This window comes from Lycorma delicatula, chromosome 10 (assembly GCF_047948215.1).
Source record: "Lycorma delicatula isolate Av1 chromosome 10, ASM4794821v1, whole genome shotgun sequence".
Lineage (NCBI taxonomy): Eukaryota > Metazoa > Arthropoda > Insecta > Hemiptera > Fulgoridae > Lycorma > Lycorma delicatula.
The window spans coordinates 38514712-38527566 of record NC_134464.1 but is presented as its reverse complement, the minus strand read 5'-3'; positions in this window follow the sequence as shown (position 1 = coordinate 38527566).

Here is a 12855-nt window from a genome sequence, read left to right as displayed (position 1 = left end):
AAGACTGAATAACAAAAATAAGGAAGTGAAACCCACTACCTATCCAAACGGTAAGGAGATGAGTTCAACACGCAATAATAAAGAATACGAGAACAACAAGAAACATAAACAGAAAATGGGAAAGCCCACGTCGGCACCCTAGATCCTCTCAGTAATCCTTTCTTTTTCCAAGTAATTGGAAAAAGTTCCTACTAAGACCATTCGGCCTGGTTTCACCAATTAACACACAAATCTAACACTGACTCGATAATATCGAACTGACAAATAAGGACTTCAGGTAAATCACACATACAGTGTTATTTAAAGTATGAGAATGGCTTCATATTTCAAAACTGAAGGATACTGGTGTTCTTTGGCATTTGGGTTTCAATTAACCACACATCTCAGGAATGGTCGACCTGAGACTGTACAAGACTACACTTCATTACTCCTCCAAGACTACATATCATCCTCTAAGTAATACCTTACGATGGTTCCAGAGATAAAACAGAAAAAGAGAGAAAATCTTTGTTTTCAATTGCAACTAAACTCATGTTTTAAATTAACTATTTTTAGCTTTATTTCTTTTACACAAACAATTTTGATAAAAAAACACAGAATTTATTTTATTAACATCACACCTTAAAAAGTTAAAAATTAATACTAAAGCCCAAACAACATGGCTGCACTTATGTTTGACAAGATATGGTATGATCTGAATGGAAAAGAGGTCACTCGATTGAAAAACCAGGGTGTAAAAACAACTTATCGTTACGAGCTAGTGAAAAGTACGTATTAAGCAATTCCAGGGTGCTGTTTGGTGTTGATACAATTTCACAAGATCATGAAAATGAACAGTTTTATATTGATGTGCCCCTGGGAATGTTGATGAAATTTGCAGAATCTCTCAGAGTGGTCATGAAGTGCGAAACAATAACTGGTATCAATAAGAGCGATTGGCGATGCTAATGTAACAGTGACGACTGAAAAACAACCATGGGTCCAAACTGATAATAACAAAAATCCCTTGGGACGTACCGTACCTGCGCCCAACGCTTACAGAAACAATGGAATTAAAAAATATTATTAAATTGAGTAAGAAGTTATCTACCGGGTTTCTGCAATTGGGATACGTTCAAATGGTCGAATGTGATGCAGACGAATAGTAATAAGTGGACCGTACAAAAACATTGCAAGAAAACAAACTGCTTCGGATGATACTAGTGTTCCACACAGCCAGAAAGATGCCACTAAGGAAGTAGCCAAGTTCAATCACTACAATTTGAAGAATATCCTCAATTTGGATTATAATTAATGGGCAATTCACAGTTTAGAGATGACGGCAGCAAGATGTATAGAATGTTAAAAAATCTTATTACGGTATGCATTGTCCACAGCCTGCTTACACTTTCTCCAAATTCTTGAAGGACATTCCACTTTTTGTGGTCAATTGCTCGCATCAGTACAAGTCTGTGAAATCTTGTCTGGTGAACTAGAAAATGCACTTTGAGACCAACAATAACATTCCTGCAAACACTACTGGGTATCGCATTGTCATTTATAAGTCATTGGTAAAATAGACATCCCTGACTGGAGATGTGAATACAATGAATTAAAATATATATTGATATGTACAGTGTACATTACTTCTTTTTTTTTTGTTTCTGTGATCACAGTTGTGTTGTAAATGGTCTTAACACTTTGGCTACCATGTGTAGCAAATCTGGACATACTGAACTTTTCTACAGACCCATATGTTAAATTTCTGGACACACTACCTAGTAATGTTTGTAGCAGTTGTGGTCAATACTGGCCACGTTTATGTGCAATTCAAATGACTAATTCATTCAAGCGGGATGTGGGACGAAAAATATCACCTTGGGTTTGGGTTATGTTGATAACTCTGTCAACATGTTATTATTGAAATACCAGTTCATTGGAGCGAGTTTATAATAATAATAATTATAGAAAAATAAATTACTATATAATAATAATAATAGAAAAAGGAAAGGTGTATCAAAATCTGACCTGGAGAAATTCAAAAAGGGAGAAATGATCACATTACAAAACAATAAAAAAGTCATAGTTAGCAAATGAAGGGATAAATGTGAAATGCTTCTTCTTACAACCAAATCTGTACCAGAAATGGTTACAGTCACAAATACACGTGGTCTTAAAGTACAAAAGCCATTTACTACTGTTGTCAATTATAATTCAAGCTAAACATTTATCGACCTTTCCAGCCGATGTGCTTCCTATAGTTACCACACTGAAGAGGTATAAAATGGTACAGGAAAACTGCATTTTGAATTATTGTTAAATGTGTGTTTAAAAACAGGAAAGAAAATCAGTATTACAGGTTTTAGAGAGAAACTTGGTGTTGCATTATACACTAACAAAGAAATTCCAAAAAAAATTGTAACTTAACATATGTTCGTGGAAGGTAAACGTAGTAGATGCACAATGTCACCAGAAATTTACCAGTCAATATAGTAAAGAATATGCTGTTATAATTCAAATTATGTTACCACCTGTTGTTCTGAAAAAAGGTACATGTGTTCAAACTGTTTTTCATTAATTGTAAAGTTATGTTAAAAAAATAAACTTTCATATATAACTTGTTATGAACAATTTCTTTTTCATAATTATCTTGTTTTATTATTTTTTGTCATAAAAAATTGAAATTTATCTTCTGCTACTATTGTTAATGTGAACTTAAAATTTAAGCCTATGCACAGTTTATTTGTTTCTCTGTATTTAGTGTAATTATTTATGATTTGTGTATGTGAAAAATATAATAAATTTGTGAAATCTACTATTTTATAGCATAATTTCTATTAATTTCAGCTCAATATTATTTGGACTAAATTTTCAGGTCACCAAATCAGGCTATTTTATACATAATTGCAGTTTTTTCAACACTGCTTCATAATTTTCAACTTTCATATAAGTTAAAGATCATGTGTCCACATGGCTCCTATCAAACATGAAAATGTGATTTTCTGTTTGTGTAGCCTACGTGTACAAAAAATGGACACAATAGATATTCAATCAATCTTTTGTTATATTGTTGCCAAAACTTCATAAAACCATATATTAAAGATTCTAAATATCACAATTTTATTACTATTAGGTCATATTTATAAAAAAAGCCATTTGGGTTGGAGGGAAGTTTTAATAAATTATCTGGTAAGCCAAAGGTTAAAAGATGGTTTCGTTGTGAATATAATGTAACACATACCATAACAATACAATGTAGAAAAGATTGTTTTAACTGTAATAAAACATACACCATAACAATACAATATGGCAAGTAATGTCTGTGGTATTAATGTGCAATATTAATCTGTTGCCACCTACCATAAAACTTTCCAATTTGATCTTTTAACTTTTATTACAGTGTACATAACACCACCACACCCATCATAAAACGTTTCAATTTGATTTCTTGCTTCTGTCACAGTGCCAATAACACCACCCACCATAAAACATTGCAATTCACTCTTTCGCTTCACGCAGCATTTACATGCACCGCGTTATAAAATTGTCACGGGATCACTGATTCCTAATATGTGCAAATATTAATTCCCATTACAGGGTTTGCAAATGCTCTTCAGATAAATATCCAAAAACCATTATTGGACTTTTTTGGATATTTATCTGATTGATTTTTTAAAGGGTGCGATGGTGTACAATGCGGCAGCTCAACCAACATAGCCACTACTACTGCATGTGCAACGTGACTGGCTGCACCTGCCTCTGGTAACTTGACTAAAAACATAAACGCAATTAAAAATGAGAAACAAAGTACAATAACCTCCTGGTGGTGTTTGTCAGGTAATGCTAAGAACTGAGCGAAATACATTTTTACCCAGGTAACTATTTATAAGTAATATTTTTAAGATGGAGGTCGACTGTTTTGAAACCTATATTCTTAGATCACCCAAAGTTTCTGGTCCTGTACTGACCAAACCGCTGGCCTGAAGAAATTATAATACATTAATATTTTTTATGCAATGAACAGGCTTTAATTTCTATTTATCATTATTATTCTCACAAGCAGGAGTTTAATGAACACAGCAGGATCCAAGGGGCAGAGGCTTCTGGCTAGTCGGGAAGGAAAAGCAGTGACAGGCTAAACATCTGACTGTAACAGGAAATGAGCAAAATCGTGATGATGATGCTCTATTTTTTTGGGCTAGAAAATATTCTTCAGAAATATACTTAAATACCATTTTTGAGGTTTTTTAATTTCCATTTTTTAAGAGGTGTGATGGGCGTTTGGCATGGTGGCTCAATCAGCACAGCCACTGGCTCTGTTTTTGTCTCTGCAATGTGACTGGCTTACCTGCCTCCAGTAATTGACTAAAAAACATAAAATTAAAAAAAATTAACTGCAACCGGAAACACAAGAAACCATATAGCGTGGGCAAAACCACAACAAGGGAACGCTAGTATATACATGTGTATATACTATATACAAGTAATATATATATATATAAAATGCAATAAAATCTTCCCCATCCCACGTAAATTAAATTTCATCAGACATCAGATATGATGGTTTACTGATACTGCACATTTACAGATAAAATTAATCAATAGAGTACCACTACAATTGTATGCATTCGTCACAAGTTGTAATGTATATAATGCATGATGTGGTAAAAATCTCTCCACCTAAGTATGTATTGTAACAAGACCAATATAACAGATTCCTTCTAATTAAAAAGAAAGTATGAGAAAATAATAATGAAAGATATCCAGAAGGGAACTATAAATGACCCTTTTCAAGGCTAGCAGGTCCGCTTAACAATCTGATCTTTGTAATACTGTCAATGGCACACCCCCAACAGCTGTTCTTTGACAAAAAAGATTACTGCATGGGAATAGGAATTCTTGGGAAAATGCAAGGGCACAGATGATGAGAATTCTCACGCTTGAACAGGGTGAACCCTATTCAAGTGAGATAAAGCAAGTTAAGAGTCAGCATTAAGCAAGTGCTGCGAGGCCATGTTCAACGCGATTGTGAGATGGCATTATAAGTCAGCGTGAAGAACAAAGAGTGAAGTGTACGTCACAAGCATTCCAGAGTGGAAAGTTGTTCAGTCAGTTACTGATAGACAATAATGAAAGTGACAGTATTAAATTAATTCATAAAATGTAGAGTACTTTTATTGTAAACAGCAAGGATAGTAATATTTGCAGAGAATGAACTTTAGATTTTTCTAACACTATGTTGTTGTTAATGCAATATTAGCAGTTGTTAAAATGTCTCTAATCAGTTGGACTGTATTCTGGCTTTTATGATTTAACTACTTTAAACAAATCCTGTTATTATTTGAAATACTATTTTGTATGAAATCTATTTACTATTATTATTATAATTATCATTATTACTGTTTGTTGCTTATTATTATTTATTTATCTTATTTTCTATGTTCTTAAACTAATAAATTGTATTAATAGAAACATTTGTGCTTTTTAGTCTCTCAATAACCTGGTCGAGCTGCGAACATGTGACAATATTTTATATTACATTGTCCAACAAATTTCTTTATGAAATGTTTGCTAGACGATGAATTAGCTGTAGAAACTGCTTATCATTGTCATGTTCGAAAATGTTGCTTCTCATCACATGGATGTTTTGTCTTCAAAATTTACAGAGGTTTACAGAGGCAGAGGTGTTGTGAAAAAACCTATAGCTTTAGCAGAGGTAAGGCTGTTGGATTTGATGGAATAATAATGGTGGAGCTCCTTATTTAACAAAATGCTATTTGTGGACTATTTTCCAACTTGTTGGAAAAAGGGAATAGTTACTCTGTTGTTTAAGGGTGGCGGCAAGGATCCCACTGTTAGTTCCTCATATCAGGCTATTACGTTACTGGTAAGGTCTTCAAGAAGATACTACATCTGCATAATAATTAGAGGTTAACATCGCAATGGTTATTAATGATGGATCAGTATATCTTTCATCCTAGTAAGAGGATGGAAGATGCTATTTTACAAGTTTTAAGCATTGTTAAGAACAGTAGTTATGGGTATGTCTTAGAAAGATTGAGAATAATGGATTTCAATTGTGGAAGGATGGGTGAGATGAGACGGCTCATGGGAATTAGATGCATGGTCTTTTCCCTTGTGTGAGGAGTCTGCAGGGCGCCTCTTGAGTGTTTACTAACAAGTATATAACTCAGTTTTTTCGGACCATGGTGCTTTTATGGATAGATTGGCTCGTTTTGACCTGGGTGATTCGGGTCTGTGACCGTGTGGTGTGTCATAATAGATGATGCCTTTCATGTTTTATATGAGACGCCAGTATGATGAAAACGATTAGAGGTAGTGGGCAGCTCAGGGATATTCGGTTTAATTTAGATTTAAATGTTAACTGAAAAAGCTGGGCCGAATGGTGAATTGTACAGAACTTCATGATATATTTGGTTCTTCTAGTTGCGAAGGGTGTGTAAGATGGGGAGTTCGAGTTACCTGGATGGTTAGGAACTGCTTGGTCCTCTTCTCTTGTTGCCAAGATAGGCACTCCTTATTTTTGTTTTTGTTCTGTTATTTCATGACGTTGTTCATTTTATTTCATTGGTATAGTTCAAAATTTAAATATTTTATTTCTACTCGGTTCTGTTTATTTGAGTAGTTTGTTTTTGGTTTAGTTTTGTGTTTATTGATAATACATTCTTACACCGATGGAATTGGATGTCATTTGTGGTATTTACATCGGTGGTATGCTGATGAAGGCCAAGCTGCTAACTGAGAGATATTATAAAGTCTGTGGGTTCAGAAAATGACCTCTGGTAAAGCCTGTCAGGGCTAGGTACAGAGGGGCTGGCATGGCGACTGGAATGGTCACATGGCAGGATCTTCCCCTTCAGAGTCACAATGACCTAACACTTCAATGCATATCTCTCGCATATAGTTGTTCCAGTCTACTACAGTTCGATACACATAATTGTCTTTTGGACCAAGAAATGGAGGTCTTCTCTTCACTCCAACTGTAAATAAAAATAATAACTGTATCGGAAGGTATGCACAATTTTCAAGCCATTACCTACATGCATGTTCACCTCAGAGCGGCAAGGGATATGGTTGCAATGGTACTGAATTCCATCTCTGAAGTACAGCATCATTCCATACCCACTTTTGCATATCCAAGGATTACGGAGAATTCTACAGTTTTGTAAAAATGGGATGGGATTTTCTTCCTTGATAGGTATATTTCAGATAGGAAATTTAAGAAGTTATATTCACATTACAAACCGTATATTCTGTATACAGCGATTATTAAAACCAGACTAAACTGATATGTTATTGTTTCCAGGACCTGATCTTTGATATCACAGTTGGAAAAAGATATCTTTATATAAATTATGAGGAATATCTCTAAAGTAAAGACCACTGGGAAATTTCTCTCCTTAAGGTTGGCAAACCTGTGTTGTTCATGGCCATGTTAGTTATTGAACATACTGCATTGTTGTCTGTAAGTTGTTGCGTTGTAGTATCTTTGATTATGTGTGAGTTATTATGTTATAAAATGAATAGGAAAATCGATGAGGCTGCCGACTGTGAAATACATGGTCATATGTTTTTAAACCATCAACATGTTAAGCTGGCTGAAATTTGGCTGGCAGTTGGTTGCTGTGTACTATGATAATGTTATGAATAAAAGAAACATCCAAAAATGGTGTGAAAGGTTTAGAAATAATAGAATTAATGTACATGATGAAGAACATACCCTTGACTATCGAGAGGAACCCCTACATAGTCTCAGAGAACTTGTTGAAACGCGTCGATGATGAAATCAGAAAAGATCGTCGCTCAACAACTTCCAACCTGGCCCTTCTTTTCCTGATGTTTCAAGAGCTGTTATTGGTCACATTGTTCATGACCATTTAAGGTTTAGAAAGGTTTGGCAATGTTGGGTGCCACACGTGGGTGCAACAGAACGTCACAAAAAAATCCAAATGGGATCTGCTTTGTTATTTTTGATGTGCTATACAGAAAAAGTGATGAGTTCCTTAATTCAATTGTTACCGGCGATGAAACACGGATTTCATATTGTACATCAGAGAGAATACAGCAGTCAAGTGAATGGCATCATCCTCAATCACCAACAAAGGTCAAGTCACAGCCATTTGGATGCAAACTGATGGCCACAGTCTTTTGGGATCGGTTTAGCATACTGCTGATCATGCCACATGGAACGACTATAAATGCAGAAGCCTACCGCGAAACTCTACATAAGTTACGGTGCGCCATTCAAAATTGGTGATGTGAGCGGCTGACCGATGGCATTGTGCTGCTGCATGATAATACACATCCACATGTTGCAGGACTGATACGTGATTTACTGATAACATTTGGATGGGAAATTTACATCACCTGCATATAATTCGGATTTAGCTCCTTCTAATTACAATTTGTTTGAGAAATTGAAAGAATTTTTGAGTGGTAAGCAATTCACAGGTGACGATGAACTTAAAAATGCTGTTAATCAATGGCTAAATGAACTGGCGGCAGAAGAATACGATAAGGGTACATTAAAGCTGGTATATCACTATGATAAATGTCTTAATTCATGTAGCGATTAAATAGAGAAGTAGTATAAGGTAAGTAGTTTAAGAGAAATAAAAATTATTTATTAAGTTTTCAGAATAAATTTTTTCACAATGAAACAGTCTTTACTTTAGAGATAACCTCTCATAAATTAATTGAAAACAAACATATAAACTTATAGATAAATAGAATATTGTTATGAATAAATTGTCAAAAAACAAGTAAGAGAAAATTAAATAGCTAACACTATTACGTTGTTGCAGTACAAATGTAGAAACGCATGACTGCAGCACCCCATTAATGGGAAAGTACTAATAATTTATGTTGGTCCATAAAAATATGGTTTTGTGTCAAGAAAATAATTTTATTTAACATTTATAAACATAAATATTAGATTTTGTTAAATCTGTGATTAAATTCAATGTGAATATAAAATAACCCTCCCTTGGCTTTCTTACAATATAGTATGTAACAAAATTTAATCTTAAACTCTTTTAGAGTTATTTCAAGAAGGTTATAAACAGGCAGTTAGGTATATTCAATGTAATAACCAGCAATAATGAATGATTACTGCAAGACTTAATATAAACATAAGTTGTGTAGAGTTAATAAATATTTAACAATATAAAACTTGTATAAATTTATTCAATAAAAAGATCAGTATAAAAAATATTTTTTCACTTGGGTAGGTAGGGGGTGTAAAAAATGTATAAATTTAAAACATCATTAAGTTAAAATCAATAAATAAATAAAAAAATAATTACTTCCCTTCCTTATTTTCAAACATCGTCCTTCATAAACATACTTCTTATTGTTAGTCCTATACATCTTATTCACTAGGAATTTCAAAAATTCTTAATTTAAGACTAAAAAACTTCAGTTACCCATAAACATTAACTATTTCATTGATTACTTTTACTGTACTAAGTTTTGTTATTATAATCACATTAATGAGTTGATATTCTATAGTACCACTTAGTTCCATAAATAAAGCTGTAAAAATTCAAATCATCACACATTATGTCTTGTAACACATCTTGCTGGCTTTCAATAATCAGTGCTACTGCTAGAATAGATAAAAATATTTCATAATATAAATGTACAGATTCATTCATGAATATTAAGCATTGTTAGCAAAATATGGTAACTAACATAACGTTTTTTAGTAGTCCGCAAGGTTTTCTGAAACCAGAAAATTTGATAAAATAATTAGGCAATTCAAATAACTTTCAGAATTTGTTAAGATGATTTAATCATTACCAAGTTATGCAGTCAGAGGTGCAAATATAAATCCCTTTGCGTATTTCTTTCCATTTCCTTACCAACCAAGCAGCATAAATATTTTATAAAAAAGTGTTAAATCTACATTAGCAACATGTGCTATCTACATTGATAACATTCATTTTGGCTCTTCAGCCTTTTTTATTGTCATTGTTATTCCTTGTAAAGAGAGTGAATAATTATTATTAAACGGTATGAAAACCTCTTCTTTTTAAAATTGTCCATTATTTTGAGTGAAATATCTTATCAAATGTTTTCTCACAATCAAAAAATCATAAATAAATTGATAGGTTATATTCTCTCCACTTTACAATAATTTTATCTATGGCATTATCTATGACAATTATATCATCTGTACATGTTCTTCCATTTTTAATCCCATTTGATTCTATTTATATTTTTACTCTATTTAATTTTCTGCCTCAAAATCTCAAAACCATTAACTGTTATATTCTTCACAAATACAGTAGTGTGCAAATTAATCCGAACACAGACGTTATTTAATAAAAAGTAACTTTATTTAGAAAAAGAATCATACCTGTACAATTTGTTCACATTTATTATAATTAATATGTCCTCCTTTATTCTTAATCACTTCACATACACGATTTGGCATAGATTCAACAAGTGACCGGCACATTTTTTTGGATTTCTTCAACGTGAAACCATACCAATACTTTTCCTTTAATAAGGTCAATTTTTGTGATACAATCCATTTTTTACTATTGTCCAAAGACTATCAATTGGGTTTAAGTCTGGGGAGTTGCCTAGCCATAGGAACTCTTTAATGTTTTGTTCTTCAAAAAACATTTTCCACTTTTTTGACAGTATCGCATGGCGCCAAATCTTGTTGGAACACTCTGTTGCCTTATGGGGATTTGTTTTGAACTTGTGTCACAACTCTTTCTTCAGAATCTTGATAAGTTCGTAACTTTTCAATATACAATCTACTGGAAGTAATGAGCAAGAGCCTTCAGATATGAAATAATCGCAAAACATCTTTTTCTGGGGATGTTTAACTGATAGTTGGGTAATGTATTTTCATTTCACGCTTTTCTAAGGTACAGAACCCTTTGTCCCAGAACATAAAAATATGACTAGTCAGAAAACATAACATTTTTCCAATCTTCTTTGATCCAGTTAGCAGGTAATTTGACCCAAAAGAGAGCTTTTTTTGCACAAAAAGCTGCTTTTAATCTTTTTTTTTTAAAAGCTACTCTTTAGCTGTTCAAGGAGCTTACCGTCCAGCTGCAAGAAGTCAGCGCCTAACAGTTGTCAAGTGTAAATCTGTTCCACTAGTTACTAATTCTCAATTTAAGTCTACATCAAATAATTCTGAAACAAGTTTACTTTTTCTTACTAACAACCAATCCTGTGTCGGAAAAGTTTTTCTTTTACCGCCACATTTGCCTTTCCTTTGAGGTGAAAAGGAACCAGTTTCTTTAGATTTTTTAAAATAGCAATAAATTCAACATCACACTCGCAAGCTATTTGTATCATACTGGTATTATGCTTTGTATCATATGCTACTATTTATGCTCAGAACAAGAAATAATTTTTTAATGCTTTCTTGGAGTATATCCATTAATACACAAACAAAAAATACGAAAATATGATTTTGTAATTAATAATGAAATAAACTTTCACGAAACACTACTAACAACATGAAAATTGCTAAATAACCAAAGAATAATAACTTCACATTAAAGAATGGTTGTGGTCAAGTAGTAATGTCATAACATAACAAAAATAATTCTCTGAGTTTGGATTTATTTGCACGCTACTGTAATAATCTGATAATTATTTAAAAGGGCTAGAAAATTATGAATTCAAAAAATATTATTCACTGGATAGACTGTTTTGATCCATAAATGTTAATACCATGTAGAAATATTCTAACTTATCTATGCATTTACACTTAAAAGTGTACAACATTTCTGGAAAAAAGAATAGCCACATATTCATAAAAAAGACTTTTACACATATGAGAATGTTTTTAAATAAATCTTCCTGCCAATTTTTTTTTAGACTATCGCCTATCACTGTAGAGAACCTGTTTTTTTTTCAATTTAGCCTCCAGAACACCGTAAGGTATTAAGTTAATGTGTATGAACAGGAATGAAGTGTAGTCTTGTAGTCTCAGATTGACCATTTCTGAAATGTGTGATTAATTGAAACCAAACAACCAAAGAACACTGGTATCCATAATGTAGTATTCAAATTTGTATAAAAGTAACTCCCTTTACTAGGATTTGAATATTGGAATTCTCAATTTCGAAATCAGCTGATTTGCGATGACAAGTTCATCACTAGATCAACCTGGATGGTTTCACTGCAGTATCACATTTAATAGTTAACTTTTGGTTAGTATTCTATCCTTCCAACTCTCTTTTCATTTTCAAACCCTGTTGTTTCTTTCTCTTGTTTGGCCATTTCTTATTACTATGTTATGTGTTTTACATGTTATCTGTCTTATACTATCTGTTTCCTTTCTGGATCCCTTCAAAATCTTATATTTACTTTTGGGATATGTTTCTGTTCTCTATGTCTGTATATTTTATACCTATATTTCTGAGATTTTCTTAGATTTGTTTTAACCACCTAATGCTAGTTTGTTTCCATTATATTTATCATAAACTCTTGATTAGTCTGTTAAGGCTCATTGTTGTTAAATGCCCATAAAAGGCTAGTTTTCATTTCCATATGGCATCTGTAGAGTTCATTGTTCTTTCACATTTTCCAACTCTTATTTGTATTCCTTGCTCCAAGTACCTTTCTCTCATTAATTTCTATTTTGTCTACTTTTCCCTGATTTAGTATTATGCATTCTGTACCATACATTGTACAGGACATCAGGTCAGGTGACAGTGGTATAGTGCCTAATCTAACCCATCCTAAATATCTATTTTTTGTTATATACACACTTTATCAAAACGTCTGCTCTCTGCATTCTGCTGATCCTTACTTTATTTGGTTTCTTTGTTTAAATCTATCTGGTTGAATGATTGTACCTAGATAGATTTCTCTGTTTTC